Genomic DNA, 22057 nt, shown 5'->3' on the forward strand with positions numbered 1-22057 from the left:
CTGCTCCCTCTTTCCCTCCTGCTGCCATGCACGAAGCTGACAAGTGCAGGCAGCAGTTATCTTAACTGTTGCATCTGTGCTCCATGCCAGAGTTTACCTCCTGGTGGAGACCTGAACTGTTTGTTAGGGCTTGCATTGGTGTATCTCTCATCACTTGTGAGGCAGCACGTACACACCCTCTGTCTCTCCAGCCTATAGCTGTATTGCAGGAAGTATTTAAAGGCGCTTCCTACCCCAGGAAGATGCCTAAGAAACTCATGGTTCACTAGCTTGTCTAGTTCTGTGAGTGAGGGTGTTTTTGGAGTTCTGCTTTGCTGTGTACTGGACCCTGCTTTGGAATTATCGTATTTTGCTTGTTTTCTGCCTGCCCCTGACCTTGGACTTCGTTTACGGACCTTGCTTGATCGCTGCCTGCCCTGACCTTGGAATTCCTGACCACGTGCTTCCCCACGGTGCTTGCACCGGTATCTCTGACCCCCTGGTCACCTGCTACTGACTCGGGGACTGCTCTGGAGTGGCACCTGGCAACGAAAATAATGGCCCAAGCCTATCCTCACCATCGACCCCCTGGTCACCTGCCACTGACTCGGGGACTGCGCTGGAGTGGCACCTGGCAACTACAATAATGGCCCAAGCCTATCCTCACCATCAGAAGCTCTAGTGAAGACCAGGTAGCTTCTTAGTCACGCCCCTCCAGAGAATAGCCAGTCAGTGGCGCAGTGGGTCGCATAACAGTGCTTCAACTAAGTCCTGAGTAAAGCCTCATGCAGACATCTGTGGTCGTCATTGGTTGCTATGATGCCGTGCGCTTCGTGCGGCAGCGGCACAAAGCACACGGGGTCATAGTAACCAATGACGCCGTGCGCTCCTGCAATGCCAGTCCGGTATCTCACAGATCGTGTTCCATGGACGTCTGCATGAGGCTTAAAGGTTCTGATTACTTAGATCAATGCAATATTTTAGCTACTCTTTGTCAACAAATGAGCAAACTTTTCTAAAATTTCTGTTTTCACTTTCTCATTATGGGGTACTGGGTGCGGAATAATGGGGAAAACTTGAATTTGTTTTTTTATTTTAGCATAAGGCCACAACATAACAAAATGTGAAAAGTTGAAAGGGTCTGAAGACTTTCCGAATGAACTGTATATAAATGCATTAGCAGAGAGTCAGTTATTAAAAAGGCCGGTTTACTAATTTGGTAGAAAAGGGAAGTCCAGATGTATTTATTTAATTAGGTGTGAAAATGATATTTAGCATTTTCGATAAACTTTATACACAAAGGAAATCCCTTAATCACCCTGAATTATTCCCATGTAGGCAGAACCCTAAGCATACAAATATGATGGACCATCATCAAGCTGCGTGAGTCAGATATTAACTTTTATAAAAGAACAGAACATTAAGAAATCCCTTTCATACTCAGCATTTTACATCCAGTGTGAAGTTCCCTTTGGTATGAAAAAAGTGCTCAGACTTTCAGTTTCACAGCTGGATTACCAGACTTTATGTTCAAACTTCTGAATGTAAAATGTAACTATACAGGTTTCATTATCAAGTGCACTGGATAAGATGATGAAGGACAAGAAAAGGTGAAGATGATTTTCTCATTTTAAGCTAAATGGGTAAAAACTTCTAGGTCCCCCTAGTGGCTGCTGCAGGCTGCCAGGACCTTATCAGTTTATGTCAAAGCAGGGGATTTGGAGCTTTGTATCCGAAAAAAAATGTAGTGTCAACTACCGTAGGAATGAGCAAATTAATTCTAACAAATCCATTTGTCTCATTAACAAGAGCACACCTGCCTGACAATCTAAGCCCTGCCCTGCTGCTCCGAGTTGCGATGCAGGCAGCAAAGGTCAAATTCAGCTTTGAGGGTATCGACTGCGCATGCGCTGCTACATTGCTCTGACCAGTGGGTGTGGAACCAATACATCAACCAACCGGTTTGACATTGGGGAACCCTAAGGGCAATATTGTCGCAGTTCCCTGGTTTTTACCTTTAACCCCTAGGCAGGGATCTGGACTTCGTTGCAGGGGAGCCACCAGGCTGCTACCTCCTGGAGTATTCACAGTGTGGTTGACAGTTGATCCACAGGGGACAGGGACACCAGGTCACTCAGGAATAATGCAAAACTCGGAGTCAGGTACAGGCCACAGTCAGGGCAGGCAGAGTATGTGCAAATCCAATAAACAGGTCCAAGGTCAGGGCAGCCATCAGAGGGCCAATATGGGACATGCATCTCTGGCAGCTGGACCATCTGCTGGAGGGTGAAAATGGTCCAGAGGGTCCAGGGGCGCTGGACGGGAAGCAGCAGCCTGTGCCCACCCCAAGGAGCGGGACAGTGGTGGGCACAGGTCGCATAACAAAAATTGTCAATCAGCATTGAGTGAGTTGATGGGAGCGAGAGCTCATGAACAAGTTGGACACTTTTCTGGCAGTGCCTGACTCTTCTCCAACCATCATTATTTAGTAAGTCCAAACCTTACAAAAGTATATAAATAGACCCTAAAATTAAGCCTTTATTAAATTCATTAAAAATAAGGATAAAAGGAGTCACCATAAGACTCACACCGACTTAAAACGTAGGTAAGTGTCTGATGCTACCTTTCTTTTTTTTATCTATTAGTATTATTATATGGGGTAAATGCGTCGTGGTATAAGGGAGTGACTTTGAGGGCCTATCAGGGTTAGCCAGGATAGGTAGGAGGGCAGAGAAGCTCCACCATCAGAGGCTGTCTTCTGACAGAGGGCCAAGATAGGGTCTGTGTAGGGACTTTTTTCTCATCACAGTAGCCTCACTATCCCCCCTCCTCCTCCATACCGTCCTCTGGTTTTGTTTACTTTCATTTTTGTCTTATCCTTTATCTGTATTGTTACACATACTTACCTATGATTTAAGGCGGTGTGAGTCTTACGGTGACTCATTTTGTCCTTATTTTAAATCAATTTATTAAAGGCTTAATCTTAGGCTCTCTTTATACCTTTGGAAGGTTTGGTTGTACTGTATGTTTTATATAGTAAGTCCTTGAAAGACAGTTTCCCTCTATATCTGATTTCTGGTTGGTTTAATGTCCACACAAAATATTACTTTAAATTAAAACTTTTCTTTCCTAACATTTGCCTTGAGATTCTAATTCAGTCAGTTGTCCTCAACAAAATGCAACAAACTGAAAAATTGGAGAATAACCCGTTCTCTTTTACACAGTAGAGTCAATCTCTCCCTTAAGCTCAAGTCTTCTCACCTCCCTATACATTTTGAAAAGTTAGACTTTAAAACAAAATTTCAGCTGTGTGGTGTTATTTCATTTTCTGTACTGACTGGGAGTGCACTAGAGAAGAAGCCAAGTAGGCTCTGGAGAAAGCAGACTCCCACAAACTCATTGTTATGGGAGCTTTGATGATTACAATATTTGTCTGAATATACATGTAATAAGTCAATCATATTCATAATAAATTCGATTTAATTTATGGATGTATATTTATCTTGTTCCGATGATGTCATCATGATTAATTCAATGTAATTGAAAAGGCCTCTATGAAATTGAAAATTCCTGTTCCAGCATTTAAACTCTGCTTATATGGAGAGCAAAAACAGCTTAGAAAACAAGAGGAACAGGGAAGAAGGAGAGAGAGGGAAATGTCTGTACATGAGCAGCACACCCGAGGGAGCCCTGCTCCAGCTGCACTTGATGCTCGTCAGCCATAAGGGGACCACTAAGCAGAGATCCTCCGCTCAACTTCTGCCTGTTTAATCACACATCTGTGGGTTAAAACAGATTTAGTGAACAAGACTAAAAGCAGGTACCAGCAGGTGACAAAAGCTGCTGATTCTGGTTAAACCATGGAAAAGTGACTCCAGAGAGAATCACAGATTCTGCTTATGCCAAGCTGCATTCCTGTACCGGCGGTACCCACGGACAGCACCTACATTACTCTATCATTGCATGGCAGATCATTTTTATTTGTTCTGTAGTCATGTTAATTGCAATCCTATTAATATGAGCGCTCGCTATGATGCCAGTTAATAAAAATACACTGTCTACATTGTGACATTTCATGGGAAAAACCTGTATGAATTATAGCAGATATCATCATGGTTATTGGTGGGTTGATCTGGCTGTATGGTTGGAATGGGCAGGAGTTTTCCACGTTGCCTTGTAGGACGAGCTCAGCTGAATGTAATGATTAGTGTTGAGCAAATCGAAGTTAACAAAGAAAAATTGGATTTGCCAAGAATTCGTATTTCTTGCCACTTTTGGTAATGTGGTAATGGATCAATTTTTTCTGTAATGGCGGTAAAAAAAAAACATACTCGCCTCATCCATTTGATCTCGGAGAGGCCATCACAGCCATCTTGATTGAAGAAAACACGCCAATTCTTGTGCGTACTGACGAGATGACATCACAACGTCATCACGCTGGACAGGCGCGGTGACGTCATCACTAGTGATGAGCGAAGCGAGCTTCAGATGCTACATCTGAAGTCGCTTTGCTCAAAACTTCAGATTAAGGCCCCTTTCACGTTTTCCGCAAGGGTGCGATGCGTGAATGCATCGCACCTACTCGGAATCCTCACCCATTCATTTCAATGGGACTGTGTACATGAGCGTTTATTTCACGTATCAGATCTGCATTGCATGATAATCACAGCATGTTCTATATTCAGCATTTTTCACGCAGCCCTGGCCCCATAGAAGTGAATGAGGCTTCAGTGAAAAACACTGCAGTCCTACATGCACTACTTTTTTGCAGTGTGGACCGTCTGTTGCAGATCACGGACCCCTTTCAAGTGAATGGATCAGCGATCTGCATGCAGCAGCCTTACGGTAGGTACCCGTGCATTGCGGACCGCAGTCCGCAGCACAGGCCCTAATGCTGTACTATGATCAGTCTCTGTACAGCATTAAAATGTACAGCCTCCGATGAGGCGAAGTTAGTTATTCGAGCAGTCTCGGGAGACTTCGTTAATTAACTTCAGTAGTTGATTTTTAAAAGTGAAAACCACTTAAAAACTTGGAACCGAACTTGGCTTTTCTAAAATAACGGATCATTACTGTTGCAAAGTTATATTCAAAATAAAGAATAATTTTATTTTCTTCGATCTTCTGATGGATTTCATTTTTTGCCGAGGACTCTGATTTGCCATTTTCTCATAACTTTTAACTTTTCCTACTAGACTTTTCCACTCTTCCAAGTCGGGTTGGAGATTTGAGCTCCATTTTCTAGCTACAACCACCCTGGCTAATAGCAGAGTTTTAAGCCAGAAAATGTCCACTTTTCGAGGCTTCTCCAATGATGAAGGGAGAAGGCCCAAGACGGCCATGGAAACATCAAGGGGTGGTCTGATGGGAGATCTACAACTTAACTCATCGAACACCCTGCTCCAAAAACATTAGACCAGTGGACATGTCTATATCATATGCAAAAAATCTGCTTTTACCATTTTGTATTTCCAACATCTATAATTTGAATCTTTATATATTCGGGAGACAGGAGTATAGTACAGACGGTGGAGAATATTAAATTAAATTAGCCTATGATTACTAGATAAAGAAGCTTTATTTATATTCTTATATATAATCTTCTAGTTTAATGCATTATTTTTTCCTAATATCTTGTCCCCATTTTAATTCACTATTAAACATAATAACATTACTTTTATTTTTATTTTTTTGTAAATCTGTGATATTGAAACTTTATTATGCCTAAAATTATAACAAAAATCTGTGAACTCATGTGCTTTCACTGTGAAATAACTTTTGTTCTGTGTGTGTAAAAACGCGTGTCTTAACTGGGCATTGTAATGCAAGGCACCAACAAACAGACCAGTGATGAAAGCAAAAAGGTGTTTATTCACCAGAAACATAAACGTCCAGGACACTTGCTGGTAACAAGGAATAATAACAAAAAACCAGGCAAGGAGATTCCAGGAATAGTCCCAACCAGTGCTGAATGATGCTGTGCACTTGGCAGTCGAGTCACTCCAGATCTTGGGTTCGCTGTAAGGACAAAGTTCCTGGCAGTCTTCAGTCACTAGGAGTTGTGACCTATACCTGGTTGAGGGAAAATAACAGTGGGCACTGATCACCCTGAGAGACCTCCTTTTAAATGCCTGCCGACCAATCCCAGGGTGCCAAGTGTCCACTACCATAGGTGAACAAATTGCCCTGCACCTGAGGACAAGGCCTAAGGCAATCACAAGTTGATTAACCCATGGCTGGCTCCCTAATCCACTTTGCTCTTGTGAGTCAGTATAATATGCGCCACTGGTCGACGAAGTGCATAAGAAGCGCGTACTCGCGACCGTGTATCCTTTTGCGAACCTGCCCTCGTGCGTACGCACGGACGCATGATTGACTCAGCGCGAGTATGCGAGCGCGTGGACCCAGATGCGGAAACGGAAGTCGCAGGAGACAACGGAGACAACCCTGGCCGCGGCGTCTTGTCACTCGCCTGGCCACTCTGTCCCTGGGACTCCGACGGTCCTCCCCTCCGATGTCCACGCGAACGCATCTCCGCACTGGCTCGCAAAGGGGTCAGCGCTGGTGCATCAGAGACACGCATAACCTGTCCCGCAACTCCACGAGGACCCATCTTGGTTCCCCTGGAGTGCAAAGCAGGTGAGGATCTTACATTACCCCCCCCCCCCCTCGAGGAGGCGGCTCTGAACACTCCAAGCAAGCTTTCCCCGGATTATCCCGGTGAAAGGCTGCCACCAACTCATCCGCATGCACCTGGCGAGCAGGTATCCAACATCTCTCCTCTGGACCAAAACCCTTCCAGTTCACCAAGTATTGAAGAGACCTTTGGACAAAACGAGAGTCCAAAATTCTGTTCACTTCGAACTCCGGTACCCCTTGGACCTCCAGCGGGGATGGGGTCTGAATGAAGGGAGCGGAGTCGGCTGCCGATTTGAGAAGTGAAACATGAAAGGTGTTCACTCCTCGGATCGACGGTGGAAGAGCAACCTTGTACGTAACTCGGTTGATCTTTTGTGTCACTGGGTATGGGCCAATGAATCGAGGACCCAACTTGGAAGATGGCTGACGCAGCGGAATGTTCCGGGTGGAGACCCACACCTGATCTCCCACCTTAAACTTTTGCTCTACGGTGCGATGACGATCAGCAAATTTCTTCTGTTGCGCCACCGCACTGCGGAGATTCCGCTGGGCCGACGACCAAATGGGACGTCTATCCTTGAACCACTGATCCACCACCGGTGAGTCAGTGGAGGGTCCGGCCAAAGAAGAGAGTCTTGGATCCCTGCCCCCCACGCACCTGAACGGAGACATCTTAGTGGAAGCATGCTCAGAGTTATTATAAGCCACCTCCGCAAAGGGTAGATACGCTGCCCATTCCTCCTGGCAGTCTGACACGAAGCACCGGAGATATTGCTCCAGGGTCTGGTTAGTCCTTTCCGTCTGACCGTTGGTCTCTGGGTGAAAACCAGAAGAAAAAGACAAATTAATACCCAATCGGGAGCAGAAAGAACGCCAGAAGCGGGAGATGAATTGCACTCCTCTGTCTGAAACAATGTCATCCGGCGCTCCGTGTAATCGAAAGACATGATTCAAGAACAGATCTGCCAATTCTCTGGCCGAGGGCAATCCAGGGAGTGGGATAAAATGGGCCATTTTACTAAAACGGTCCACCACTACCCAGATTACCGTACTTCCAGAGGACCTTGGCAAACCTGTGATGAAATCCATGGAAATGTGAGTCCATGGAGCCTGGGGAATAGGCAGTGGGAGTAAAGTCCCAGAAGGGGCAGACCGGGACGGTTTACATCTGGCGCAAACAGTACATGCCTGGATATAGGCCTTAACATCCACGGACATGTTGGGCCACCACACGTGACGTTTAACAAGGGCAAGTGTTTTTTTAACACCCAAATGCCCGGCAGACTTTGAGTCATGAAGCTGTCGGATGACCTCCAATCGAAGGTTAATGGGTACGAACCATCGACCCTCGGGTTTGTCAGGTGGACTCTCTGCCTGTGAGGGCTCAAGAAGAGAGGACAAGTCCTCCATTACTTCTGCGGCCCCCAGGGCAGCAAGAAAACACTTAGTTGGGAGAATGGTTTCTGGCTCAGAGTCCAGGACGGAAGCAGCCTCAGGGAAGCAGCGGGACAGGGCATCTGCCTTCACGTTTTTGGAACCTGGTTTATAAGTGAGGCGGAAATTGAAGCGGGTGAAAAACAATGCCCACCTGGCTTGTCGGGAGTTGAGTCTTTTGGCACTCTCTAGATACTCCAAATTTTTGTGGTCAGTGTAAACCGTGATGGGATGTTCTGCACCCTCTAGCCAATGTCTCCACTCTTGAAAAGCCAATCTTACTCCCAGAAGCTCTCTATTGCCGATATCATAATTACACTCAGCTGGAGAGAGCTTCCGAGAGAAGAAGGCACAGGGATGTAACCTCTCGGGGTCCCCAGAATACTGTGAGAGAACTGCCCCTACACCGACCTCTGAGGCATCGACCTCGAGAACAAAAGGTCTGGAGGTGTCTGGATGAGTAAGAATTGGTGCCGTGCAAAAGGCCTGTTTCAGCGTCTCAAAGGCTCTGACTGCCTCTCTCGTCCACTTAGAAGGATTAGCTCCCTTCTTAGTGAGGTTGGTGAGAGGTACTACTATCGCTGAAAAATTCTTAATAAACTTGCGGTAGAAGTTGGCAAAGCCTAAGAAACGCTGCAACCCCTTAAGATCCTTCGGTTGAGGCCAATCCAAGACAGCAGAAAGTTTGGATGGGTCCATAGCCAATCCCTTTTCTGAGATAATGTACCCCAGGAAAGGCAACTCCTTCACCTCAAACAGACACTTCTCAAGTTTGGCATAGAGGCGGTTCTCCCTCAGCTTCTGGAAAACCTGACACACGTGTCTCCGATGAGAGACCAGATCCGAGGAGTAGATTAATATGTCATCTAGATAGACAACAACACATCTATCCAAGAAATCTCTGAGAACATCGTTGATGAACTTCTGGAAGACCGCGGGAGCATTACAGAGACCGAAAGGCATCACGAGATACTCGTAATGCCCGTCTCTGGTATTAAATGCGGTCTTCCATTCGTCACCCTCTCTAATGCGAACTAAATTATAAGCACCCCTTAAATCGAGTTTGGTGAAGACTCGGGCCCCTGCCACCTGAGAAAACAGATCATCAATCAGAGGCAGTGGATACCGATTCTTCACCATAATCCGATTAAGGGCACGATAATCGATGCAAGGTCTCAAGCCTCCATCCTTCTTCTCCACAAAGAAGAATCCAGCTCCAGCAGGGGAAGTGGATGGACGAATGAAATTCTTCTCAAGGTTCTCTTTAATATACTCCCGCTGAGCCTGAACCTCAGGCCCAGTGAGATTATAAAGATGCCCTCGTGGTGGCATGGTGCCTGGCAACAGGTCTATAGGACAATCATATGACCTGTGGGGAGGTAATACATCAGCCCCCTGAGGACTGAACACATCTCGGAAATTATGATACTGCTGTGGTAAAGTACTTAATACTTCCATGGAGGCTAGTGACAGGTCGGGACGAATGCACTTAGTAAGGCATTCCGTACTCCACTGACAGATAAGACCAGAGCGCCAGTCCACTACTGGATTATGGAGCCTTAACCAAGGGAGACCCAAAATCATGGGAGTGGATGGCATGTCAAGGACAAAAAGGCTTAAGGTCTCCCGATGATCAGCCCCCACCGTTACCTGTATTCCCGGAGTCATCCACACTGCACGACCATCTTGAAGAGGGGAACCATCAATCGCGGTAACTGACATGGTGGTTTTCAGCTGGATCAACGGGATGCCAAGTCGACGAACCAAGGTTGAGTCCACAAAATTCCCAGCGGCCCCAGAATAGATTAGTGCTGAAAACTCATGGGCCTTGTCTTGCCACCGTAAGGATATGGATACCATCACCCGGCTTGGAGGAGGGATAATAGCACCTAGGGGGTTCTCCTCTATGCCCCCTAGGTTCATTCGTTTCCCACCGGCAGGAGGGGACAGGTTTTAACGAGGTGTCCAGACTTCCCGCAAAATAGGCACAGGCCTTTCTGTTGGCGACGAGCTCGTTCTGCCTGTGTGAGATGGGAGGATCCAACCTCCATTGGCTCTTCGGCCGATTTTAGAGGCCCTGGATGTGGTCGAGAGGATGAAAACCGAGACGACCGTTCCACTCGCCTCTCACGGATTCGCCTGTCAGCATCGATTGCCTGAGAGATAGCCATTTCCAACGAGAAGGGGGTAGGCAAGGCCAAAAGAAGATCCCGGACCGCATCCGAAAGTCCCAAACGGAAGCGATGGCGTAGGGCTGCGTCGCCCCAGGTGGTGAAAGCTGCCCATTGCCTGAATTCTGCAGCGTATTCTTCAGCTGGGCGGCGGCCTTGTTGAATATGCTCAAGATTGGTCTCTGCGGTGCGAGTACGATCCGGGTCATCGTAAATCACAGCCATAGCCTCGAAGAAGGCATCCACTGACGAAAAGGCTGTATGGTCTTGAGGCAAGTTAAATGCCCAACGTTGGGGGTCTCCACATAGCAGTGACATTACAATCCCAATTCTCTGCCTGAGAGTGCCAGAAGCCATCGGTCGTAACTGGAAATAAAGGAGACAGGAGTCCCTGAAGTTTAAGAACTCCTGTCGCTCTCCTGTGAAGGGGTCAGGCAGAGGGATCTTAGGTTCTGTTTGATGAAAGCAAAAAGGTGTTTATTCACCAGAAACATAAACGTCCAGGACACTTGCTGGTAACAAGGAATAATAACAAAAAAACAGGCAAGGAGATTCCAGGAATAGTCCCAACCAGTGCTGAATGATGCTGTACACTTGGCAGTCGAGTCACTCCAGATCTTGGGTCCGCTGTAAGGACAAAGTTCCTGGCAGTCTTCAGTCACTAGGAGTTGTGACCTATACCTGGTTGAGGGAAAATAACAGTGGGCACTGATCACCCTGAGAGACCTCCTTTTAAATGCCTGCCGACCAATCCCAGGGTGCCAAGTGTCCACTACCATAGGTGAACAAATTCAAATTGCCCTGCACCTGAGGACAAGGCCTAAGGCAATCACAAGTTGATTAACCCATGGCTGGCTCCCTAATCCACTTTGCTCTTGTGAGTCAGTATAATATGCCAGTTCCTCGATATAAAGTAAAAGAGTTCGAACATGAACCATTAATATTTATTTTAGAGGTGAGCTGATAATACAATACCTTCACTCATCTGATAAAATTAGGACCCATATTTATTTTTTCCATAGTCTGCCATAGGAAGCTCCACTCCCCCCTGTCAAACGCCTTGGATGCGTCCAATAACAGGATGGAGATGTGCTTCCCCCCCCCCCCCCCCCCCCCACGTGTATATTCACCATCACCCTTCAAATGTTGGATTGTGCATGTCTCTTTGGGATGAAGCCCGTTTGGTCCGAGTGTATTATTTTACCAATTATTCTTTTTTAATCGATTATCTAAAACTTTTAAATATATTTTATAGTCAGTATTAAGTAATGATATAGGGCGATATGATTCAACTTCCTGTTCGTCCTTACCCTTCATTGGTATCAATGTTATGATAGCCTCGGACAGAGAGGGGGGAAATGTACTCTCCTCCCAAGATTTATTTAAAAGCTCCAATAGGCCAGGGAGCAGGACATCACTATATCTTCTGTACAACTCAAGAGGCAATTCGTCAGAGCCCAGGGTAGAGTTACCACTAATAGAACTCAAAGCGTGCTTTCATTTATTTAGTTGAATAGGAAGATCTAGTGAATCCCTATCCCCCTCTGAGAGGGCTGCAAGAGTAACCTTAGCAAAGAATGACTGAAAATCTTGTTCTTCCCTGTTCATCTCCAATCTATACAATGAAGAGAAATGCGCTGTAAATTCCTGTTTAATCCGTTAATCCATTTAATTTGCTAAAAAGCGCCCGGGTTTGCCCGCCTCACAAAATTGTTTTTGGCCTAAGAAAAAGGACCTCTGCTGCGTTTTATCTCAAAGATATGATTTATAATCCTCTGTTGCTCTAGTTGTTTTATAGGATTTTTCTGATTAACGATTTCGTTTTGTAAAACTCTAACTCTTTGTTCTAGTTCTTTCTCCTTTTCTGCAAAGGTACAGTAGATACAATTTTTTTTATTTGGGAGAAAAGTGTACACCGAATAAATGCCTTTAAGGCATCCCACACGTAGTACTCATGAGTTGAATTGAGATTCAGGAGCTAAAATTCTTTAATTTCACTACTTATTTTGTCATGGTCCTCAATTAAATTAAACCAGTGAGCATTTATTCTATATCTTCTAGACCTCAGGACCTCATTGGCTCCATTCACCAATAACAATATATGGGTATTGTCTGAGACTCTATGGGTTTCGTATTTCATGCGCACAACCCTATCTATGAAATCATGACTTGCCAGTGCAAGGTCAATTCTTGACATAGTCGAGTATGTACGACTGCAGCACGAAAATACTTTTTTTCCCCATACATATGGCGATAATATCAATAAGGACGAGTTCCCGGCATGTCTTATATAGAATAGTATGGCCACTTACTCTGGTCCTCGGTTCGGATATCATTGAAATTCTATTTTTCTCCTGATTCATCACATTGTTAAAATCTCCCAAAACCAAAATTGGACATCTACTCCTCATGTTAACGAACTCTGCCAAACAGGAAATAATATACAGAGAGAAGGGGGGGGGGATGTACACGAAAGCCAACACACAGACAACTCCATTCCAACGGCAGTGTAAAAAGACAAACCTACCCTCCCCATCAATTTTTTGGTCCAATAGGCCCGCACTCCACACCTCTATGTATAAGCACACTTGCTCCCCAGGAATAAGATGATAAACAGGAGTGATACTCATATTGTATTAATTTTTTCCTCTACATTTTAACTTCTCCGGTGTTAGATGAGTTTCTATTAATCCAACTATCGCGGGAAGGTGCCTATTGAGTATGTCATTTACAATTATTCTCTTGGATCTATCTGCTAGGCCCCTTACATTCCATGCTAGGATTCTATATGTCATTCTATCAATTAGAGATACACTAAGTCACCCCTAACAGTAGGCATGCCCTAAGGGTTGTCCATATCCATGACCCCCAAGACAGTGCGATACCCTCCCCCGTCCCCCGCCTGGTCCGCAAGGAAATACACCTTACACACCTCTTACTATCCGCCCTTCCCACCCGTCAACCTCCCCCCCCCCCTCCAATATATCAATATAACAATCACATCAAGTACCTATTGCTTGCTCATCAAGCCATTTTAGTATCTCATCTGGTTTAATGAAAAAATTAACTCTCTCCTGGTGAACCACACGCATTTTAGAAGGGTACAACATAGAATATTTAATCTTGGCGTTTATAAGCCTTTTTTTAACCTCTCGGAATTCTCTCCGCTTTATTTGAGTTTCTATTGCAAAATCAGGATAGATCTCTATTCTGTTACCATTATGTTTTAATTCCTGAACATTTCTCTTCCTCCTCATAATAATATCCCTGTCCTTTTAGGACAGCATCCTGACTATAATAGCCCTAGGGGGACCACCTGGGGGAGGTTTTCTCCCTGGAACCCAGTGGGCCCGCTCAAGTGCAAATGTGGGAGAGAGATGTTTGGTGCCAAAAACAGACAACAACCATTTATAAATGAATTCTGCAATATCATCACTCTCTACTCCTTCTGGAAACCCTAATATACGGAGGTTTGATCTCCTAGATCTATCTTCAAATGCGACTAGCTTTTCACGTAATGATTTCATCTCTAACTCAGATGCATCAATTCTCTTAATTGTTTGTGCCCTCTCTTTTTTGTGTCTATTGAGAACTCCTGGAGCTCTTTGACCTTTTCACAGATTTTATTCATATCATCACTTATTAGCATGATATCTGACTGCACGGATGCTATTTTAGTTGATAGATCCCCTAGAGATTGGTTCGAGAATTGGATTGCCTCTAAAATATCTTTTAACTTCCTGTCCGTAAGTTCTATTTTCTTATCTGATATTACCGTATTTTCCGGCCCATAAGACGCACCTAGGTTTTTGAGGAGGAAAATAAGAAAAAAATAATTTGAACCAAAAGGTGTGCTTTTGGTGGGTTTTGAACTAATGGTGGTCTGTGGATGACACTATTATGGGAGATCTGTGGATGACGCACTGTTATGGGGGTCTGTGAATGGCACACTGTTATGGGGGTCTGTGGATGGCACTGTTATGGGGGCATCTGTGGATGACACTGTTATGGGGGCATCTGGAGATGGCACTATTATGGTGGCATCTGGAGATGGCAATATTATGGGGGCATCTGGGGATGGCATGACACTGCTATGGGGGGATCTGTTTATGACACATAGCATCTTATGCTATGTGTCATCCACAGATCCCCCGATAACAGTGTCCCTGTGTAGTGAATGACCCCCAATACAGGGGGTGGGGGTCTGCATCTTGTTTTGTAATGGCAGCGGGGCCCACTGCAGTCACTGTATTCTACTACACCAGGCCCCGCTCACTGTAGTAATCATATAGGCAATGTTAAACTGTAAACTCATTCATCAGGGCTGTACTATGGTACTTACTACTAACTTCCATAGTAGGCAGGAGGCCGGGCGAGCGGGCAAGAGCCGGCAGCGTAACTCACTACGTCACGCGCCTGCTCCGCCTGCTTCATTCATAAAGTGGGCGGAGCAGGCACGTGACGTAGTGAGTTACTCCCCCAGCCTCCTGCCTGCTATGGAAGTTAGTAGTAAGTACCGTAGTACAGCCTGGATGAATGAATTTACAGTTTAACATTGCCTTTCTGATTACTACAGTGAGCGGGGCCCGGTGTAGTAGAATACAGTGACTGCACTGGGCCCCGCTGCCATTACAAAACAAGATGCCGGCCCCCAGTCCCTCCCCCCTCCCGCTGATACACACGCCAGCCGCGCTGTACAGCAGATGTATTAGTGTAAAATTGCAGCATTCGCCCCATAGGACGCAGTGCTATTTTCCCCCTACGTTTGGAGGGGGGCAGTGCGTCTTATAAGGCGAAAAAATACGGTACTTATCCTCCTGTTTCTACCGTATTATGTGAAATCCCTTCTCTATCTGAAATCCTGTATTTTCTGGGCCTGCCTTGTTTTAAGCTGGGGGGATTTCAGATACTTGTCCATCTTAGTCAAAGGGCTAATAGATCCTGCCCCTTTAGGAGAGGCCGGGCCAATTGATTTTCTACTATGATTCTTTGGGGGCATAATTTCCAGATTTTCAGAGCTTGAAAAAAAAATGTTTCCCTCCCTGTTTTTTTTCTCCCTTCCCCTTTTCTCTTCCTCCTCCCCCCTCTTCCTTCCCTTCCCTTCCTTCTCTCTTCCCTTTTTAATTTCACAAGGCAATGCAATCCTTTGTATTTTTAAACAAATCACCGAAGAAGGAGAGAAAAAAAATATATATCTCCCCTTAAAGTCAAGAGTAATATATATTCCTACGGGGGTTGAGCTGGTTAAAACTTAGTTCAAAACTTCAAAGGGGAAAAGTGTAATCCAGTGTTCTTATATAGTGAGGAGAGGTTTAAAAGTCAAAAGTAATTGATATCCCCTTCGGCCTGATCGAAAGTTCATATAAGTTCATATAAGAGTATATACAGCAGTCCCCCTGTAAAATTTAATAACCACAGGTCATAGCTTAGTTGAACTGTTTTATACCTAGTTTCATATACGATCAGGAGCAGCAAATTATAAGGATTCTATACTGGGCCCCAATAGACCTTAAGCAAGCTCCTTTGGTTAGTGGGTTCCGATGGGAGGATAGAGCTCTAACCCAGTACCATGCAGGCACACAAAAAGAAGTGACAGTACCATTGCGTCTCCTCATTCACAATAACTCCTATTTATGTCTAGGAACGATGGGAGCGAGCTCAAATTACTCTTTAAGGAGAAAGCGCAGTCTCTCACCGTAGAAGCAATTACCGGGCTAACCAGCCTCAGTTGCCAGTATATAGCTATGTCACAGCGGGGAGTGGGGGAAACCCCTCACCGTGCGGTGTAAAAGGGAAAAAGGGGATCAGCCTGGCCAAAAGGAGTAATAAGGGAGCAGGTCACCTCCTACAGCATCCCTAATCCTCTCACTGACTCCTCACTGTATGAGTGGACCCCGATGGTAGGACGACTCATACTCAGGATACCTAGAAACCCTAAGTCACCCTGGTAATCCCTCCCTTAGGAGCAGGGGAGAGACAACCTGTTCATCCCAGTCATGGAGGAACAGGAGTCTCTATCTGAGGCCAGGCTGCAAGGAGAGGGGAACACATACAGCTATAGAGATGGCAGGTAAGTGAGACTAGTAACACACTAACCTGCCACAGACACACTGACTGGAACCCGTGCACAAGTGCTCTTGTCCACACCAACATTAAAAGGACACAGCACACTCCACAACCACACAGGAACCCAGGACACCCATAGCTGCAATAAACGTGACACCATAAAAACATCTATGACTACAAGGGTGGCCCTCACTGGACAGATGGAATATGAAGACCAAGAGGACAGCTCCAGCATACACCATGGCTGGAGTACCCCTCAGCTTCAGGCATCCAGCAGAGGCTAAATAGCCCAAGCAGCCACACCCACACACACAAACCCAGTGTTAACAAAACACTAGGAAGGGAGTTACCCCTTCCAATAACAGACAAGGGAAGGAAGCCACTTAAAGGGGAAGTGCACACACAAGCATAGAAAGCTACACGTTGCCACAGGCAACTACATGCGTGGCAACCATGTCACGGCAATCACCCAGAAGGCCGAGACACTCCACCGCATGCACACACAGCAACACATTGCCGCAGGCAACCGCAAGTGTAGCAACAGTGTCACAGCACACACCATAGACCGTGACACTCCCACCCCTCAAAGCCAGTACACCAAGGAATGCATCCAGCACACAACACACACACCTGAACCACTGAGGAATGGACGAGGAGAGACGCAAACACCAGTAACGGTTCACACCAACCGTGACCAACTGTCACAGGGAACCGCACTGTTAACAGCGTCTCGCCTTTCACCCTCCCTCCGGATGACAAGCATGCGCGCCAGAGAATGGCAGGCGACACATGCTGGGCCCTCTTCCGAAGGCACCAAGCAAGGAGCCTTTGTGGTCATACTGTCACAAAGACATACCGCCAGGGAGCAGAGCTCCTAGACAGGCAGACAACAAAATAAGACTGACCCCAGGCTCCAACACACCAAGATATAAAGAGGCCTGAGGTCACACCCACCACACCTACCAAGCACACCTTAACCCCTGTGTTAACAAAACACTAGGAAGAGAGTTAACCCTTCCAACACCAGACAAGGGAAGGAAGTCACTTAAAGGGGAAGTGCACACACAAGCATAGAAAGCTACACGTTACCGCAGGCAACCATGTCACGGCAATCACCCAGAAGGCCGAGACACAGCCACCGCATGCACACACAGCAACAAATTGCCGCGGGCAACCTCAAGTGTAGCAACAGTGTCACAGCACACACCATAGGCCGTGACAAGCTATGAGCGATTACAGCTCCCAGCCTCCATACTCACAGATCTTCAGTCGCGATTAACCCCCTATCTGGGGAGCAGGGGCCTCCTCTGATAGGCTATGGCAATCCACCATTGAGCAATATGGGCAGTTCACCTGTGGCATCTACGGCGCTCCTCGAGCGAAAATGCAGAGGGAAGGCCAGATGGTAAGGAACACTATCCCCCGATCCACGTGTTCTTCACTCTGCAGCTCCTTCAGCTCCCCACTCTCGAGCTGGGCAATGCTACCAACTATCGCGAGGGCTCAAACGTGATTCCAAACAGTCCGGCGCATGAAGCCTGGCAGCGCCGCCAGGCCGAGGAGACAAGGAAGGTCAACTAGGAGGGGGGAGGGAGAGCGGGCAGAAATGCGGCACGCCTACGCTATCGCGTCATGCCGCTACGCCCATGGCATAGCTAGTTTAGTAGTTCTCAGATAATGGGTATTCAACAAACTCTACCTCAAATAAACATATTCCAGGCAATGAGACTGCTTAAATTGACTACTTTTACCAGAGAAAACAACTGAAATACTTGAGTATAATCAATATTCATAGACATTTCTTGAAGATTAGCATATGCTATGACTAAACAGGGGAGCCAAGAGAGTCTTGCATTACCTTGAAAGACATGCAGATGGTGAGCACCATGACCTCGCTTTTACCTCCTTTAACCATCCTGCTGGTGAACGTCCACAATTAGTGTAACTGCATTGCTGCCATTAATGTTTTATACATATATCCTTTTTTTACAGTTCCAAAATGGTGGCAAAATTAATCTGTTTAAAGCTGTATGTAGCAATAGAAGTACATCTGTTAACACTGATACTTTATATGCTAACAGCTTATGACTGCAAAGCTAATACGACTCAATGTGCAGGAGCAAATGTTGCATTAGTGAGCTATTTTTTTTAATTAGTTGATTATCTGAATATCCCTTTTCACTTTATGGTTGCAAGCGGCAAGTAAAAAGAATCTTACAGAGAACATTTGTTTTCTATCTGAATACACATAAATACTGATAACTATTGTACAGTCATCTTGTCGTGATTTTTAAGATATCATAACAGTGCCGTAAAGCTCAGCAGTGTTGCTCATTACCACGTTCGATACAACTAGCTTTTTTTTTTTTTTATACGTTGAGTCAATAGACTTGAGGTAATGCTGCTGTAGTAGTTTGCATCCTGCTGCTGACTTATTAACTTGCCATAGTTGAAGGGTACTGGGGGTGAAGAGGTAGCGCAAGCATCCAGATCCTGGTGCCTAAGGGGCTTATTGGCTCCTCAGCCACATAAGAAGACGCCAGTATGATTGGCCGGTAGGATTACCGGGGAAATCAGGCTCGGCACTGGAGCTCCATGCTTGCTGAGGTCACTTACGCACATATGAGATGCTGGGTCAATCGGAATTCGCTGGCGTTCCATGAGTGCTAAGGTCAGAGTAGTTAGGCCAATGAGATTCCTGCAGGCATTCCAAGTTGATCTGAGCGCCATATTTAAAGCAGGTATGTGCTTCATTGTGATATCTGTGATTTGGTCTGATTGCTGATTGTCAACCATTACTCTGCCTATGACCTAGTCTCTCTGCCTTGTGAATTGGATCCTTACGTGGCCTCCTGGTTTTGGACTTTAATTCTAGCATTGTGACTACGTTTGTGTTTTCTGCTCTGATCCTGACGTGTCCTCCTGGTGTTTGCCGTTGGCTAGTTTCTCTTTGTTTTTCCCTTTAGACTTCTGCACTTCTACACTGCAGTAGCCTAGGGACTGCCATCCAGTTGGGGGCCGCAGTTTAGTATGGATCGTACAAGTAGGGAGAGTGGTGTGGTTGGAGGGTAGGTGGTGCACCGTTCCTTGCCAGGATGTGACAATAGGTGGAGAGTCTTAATACACATTTCGTATTGGGGCCCTTGAGCTTTATGTCAGACAGTGCATAGTGTATCCCTACATAATGCACATTAGACTCTTGAACAGGTCTTCTGCTTTAGAAACCCCATTAAGATGGGTAAGGTTGGTCTTCTGGTCTTCAGAGCACAGGGGGCTAAAAAATTGTCTCTTGCTATAGAGAACCAACAAGTACATTACACGGACAACTCAATAATTCAATGGAAACTGTGCAATACTTCTTCATTGTGGTCGCACTGTCTGCATATAAATCGTGTTGATCCCATGTTCATCTGTTCCCATATGCTTTAATATATGCGAATGAGCCTAAAGGAGCAAAGGGTGCATTGCCATTACACCTACAGGCTCTGCTCTCTTTTCAACTGCCCTCTGCACTATGATTGATAGGGCCAGGCAGTTAAAATGTAATCACATCTGGTCCTGTCAATCAAAGTGGAGAGGGCGCAGCAGTTGTAGAGAGAGGAGAGCCTCTAGGTGTAACGGCGCCACCCTAGTTGCTCCTAGAGGCTCATTTCCATATATTAAAACATCATATTTCTCAGCAATGCGGCACATATGAACATGGGACCAAAAGAGACGCCTTCAGCTGCCAAGTGCACGTGCAACTGGTCAGCCAGTGCCATAGGTTTCCAAACTGCTGACAGATGCCCTTTAAGTTTCAGTAATTTAGTAAATACATTGCATTACGTACCTAATGTTAGTAGGTATCAGTCCAGAGCCTTGTCATTGGAAGCAGACAATAGCCTTGTTGTCGGGCACATCTTTAAAGGGTCGCTATCACTGCTTTTATGTTCTTTTCGGTCTACCCAGCGATCCCTGATTAGACAATTTTTAATATATAGGTATTGCTAATCTGTCCTATGAATGCCATTGCATTGCCCTGCTGCTAAACATACTCCAGCATTTACATACGCTGCCTGCCAGCCATTGTCCAGTGAAATCTGTGTACCAGTCAGTGGTCTTTGTATTCTGATTTCTTCCTCTTCCCTGCAGCCTGCACGCTCCCAAGCCTCCACTGAAGTTTAGTCTGTTCGTACAAACTCCTCTTCAGCTTTCTTTTCCATCAGTTTTTCTGTTGCTCCGCTGAGCACCCAGGCCACAGTGAGGGGTATGCACCCTCAAGGCTGGAAAAAGGAGAAGTAAGTAACAGTTTGCATTGACATTGTGGGGTTTTTTTCAACCGAAATGAGAGGTACATTTTCACATTTTACGGTAGCTGAGATCCCAAAATGCAGAGAGGAGAAGTCTAATGGCTATAGCCAGTTTTGTAGATAATTATTTTTTTATTATTGTCTTTCATATAATTGGAAATAAAACTATTTTGTAATAGGTTTTTAAGTAATGTTTTGCTTCCTTTGGCTTCTGCAGCATCTGTTCTACACTACATATCTGGCTGCAGAAAGCCATCAGTAGCAAATCTATCAGCCTGGCTGCCAGATGGTTTGGGTCTGCTGTCCCTCTCTGACCTCTCCTGAACAATCTTCTCATCTGATTCATGTTTAACTTTGACATTAAATAGCACAGAAGATGGCTCAGGAGGCCAAAGGGAGGGGATGGAGACCCAAGATGTCACACAGCCAACTCCAAACACTCACACCGTGACTGTGTTGCAACAATTTCTGTATTATTCCATGAACACAAAAATCTATCTAAGTATTAGAAATAAAAAAAAAGTCAAAAATAGCAGCACAACTACATACAAGGATAAAAGGAGTGGGTACACATTCTTCAAAGGCTACTCACCAGGGTGCCTTAAAGTAATATATAGCCACAAATGAGGCACCACTCCAATACATAGTCTAATACATACTCCAATACACTCCAATTCACCCATGCTCAATGGTTCAGTCCAGATCAATGGGACCTTTCTTAAAGGGGTTGTTCCACCAAAAATATTCTACAGTTTTGAAACCAACACCTGGATTTGAATACTTTTATAACTGCATGTAATTAAACATTTATCATAGCCACTGAGTTATTCAATAAAATGTATCAGTATAGCGCCACCTGCTGTTTGTTTTTTATTTCTTTGTCCTGCCCACTGAGATGGCCGCACATGCTCAGTTTCATCCTTCAACTGTGATAGAGAGAGCATGGACACGCCCCCTTAGCTACAGCAGAAAAGACACTCCCCTTGAGCTGCCAGCTTGATATAAATCTAGCAGAGCAATGAATGGGGAGATCTCTGGATCCATGTCAGGTACAGGGCTGGTTCTAGCTTTATTAGAAAGAGATTGCCATGTACTATATTATGTCTGATTTTCATTTTTTACGCCAATCGCGGCATAACCCCTTTAAAGGGGTATTCCCATCTCAGACAATGAGGGCATATCACTAGGATATGCCCCCATTGTCTGATAGGTGCGGGTCCCACCGCTGGGACCCGCACCTACAATGAGAACGAAGCGGGGAGCACTGTGGCTGGAGGACCCCGGATTTCCTGGGGTCCATCCACCACCAAGCGCTGCTCCTATAAAAGTGAATAGGAGCTCACCGCGCATGCACGGCCCATGCTCCCATTAATTTCTATAGAGCAGACGGCAATAGCCGAGCTAGCTCCATTCTCATTGTAGGTGCGGGTCCCAGCAGCTATCAGACAATGCGGGCATATCCTAGCGATATGCCTCCAT

Source organism: Bufo gargarizans, chromosome 6 (genome assembly GCF_014858855.1).
Source record: "Bufo gargarizans isolate SCDJY-AF-19 chromosome 6, ASM1485885v1, whole genome shotgun sequence".
Lineage (NCBI taxonomy): Eukaryota > Metazoa > Chordata > Amphibia > Anura > Bufonidae > Bufo > Bufo gargarizans.